The sequence below is a fragment of the Citrus clementina genome, unplaced genomic scaffold (genome assembly GCF_000493195.1).
Source record: "Citrus clementina cultivar Clemenules unplaced genomic scaffold, Citrus_clementina_v1.0 scaffold_3, whole genome shotgun sequence".
Lineage (NCBI taxonomy): Eukaryota > Viridiplantae > Streptophyta > Magnoliopsida > Sapindales > Rutaceae > Citrus > Citrus x clementina.
In genome coordinates this window covers 21729944-21731299 of record NW_006262339.1, presented here as the reverse complement: position 1 = coordinate 21731299, position 1356 = coordinate 21729944, and positions in this window count along the sequence as shown.

Genomic DNA, 1356 nt, shown 5'->3' with positions numbered 1-1356 from the left:
TCCTTTTACCACATGGGTCCGGTATCTTTATAAAATATAGATCATTGTAATAGCATATGTTATCTTCATCCTTATCAAATTCAGATTTATAATATAATTCTTCGAAGTTACATGTGTATTCTTCTAAGTAACATATGTTACATATTTCAAGACTTGTTAGCTTCATTAAATTTTCCATTTGTTTTCTTTTTATTTCTTGTTGAAAATCAGTTTCCCAATCTTCTCCTAAGAATTCTTTTCTTATTTCATTTTCAAATCTATTTAAAACTTTATCAAAGTTTTCGTTTCGATCATTATTTTCTCCATATAATATTCTATTTTTATTGGTATCATTTAGTCCCATAAAGCAATTAGACACAATTCCTATAAATGATGTTTTAAGGAATTCTATACAATTATCTCTATCTATTTTGTGAAATGCAATGCCATTTTCATTGATTTAACCCAAGCGATAATCATTTTATCTCTATGTTTGATGTTGTGCAAATTTTATTGTACTCGCAAGCGCACGAATCTATTGTAGTATAGATCAATGGTGACGAGCGTCGATCCCACGAGGAGGTGGATTTTAATTATATGTAGAATTAATTTTGTAAATGGGTGGTTGACATTGTGGTGGAAGTGATTTAAATTATCCTAAAATTGGAATTGAGATGGCGATAATAAATTCTAAAATTGGAATTGCAATGGCGAGAATAAATTGAAGCGAAATCTATTAAAATGACGTACTTTGGTATCTGGATCCGTATCAACATGCATCATGGGCTAAATATTCCTTATTAATACCAATTAAATCATGAGGGGGGAATCCACACCTCATGAACCACGCTCTAATCAATATGGTGCTAAGGGCTTATCGTGCCAAATAATAATAACCTTGTACTAGAGGGCCGGTGAAACCAAGGCGGTACTAGACAAGATTAGTATTATTTGTCGACGAGAAGTCAAAACATCCACAAAAACTAGAGGGGAAGAGAAAATAAATTTACCAAATAAAGCCCATGACACATGTTGAGACTTCACCTTCAACCCAAGCTTGAAAGAAAATTAGCCACTCATAATTGAACTAGGGGCAAAATGGGAATTTATTAAAATACGTAGAAAATACAAGATGGAAAGGAATTACAGAAAATGGATCCCAAAAATGGATTCAGAGATATCAAATTAGGGGGGGGGGGGGGGGAGGCCCCCTTTTTATAGATACATTGAGTAAATTGTGGCCATCGGATTACAAATAGTTTGGACGCTCAGGATTTCGCCACGTCATCAGTCAACAATACGCGGTTTGACCACGTGGATGAACAGTAACACGGTTTGACCTGGGTGAACAGGGGCACCGGTTGGTTGAAAAAATCC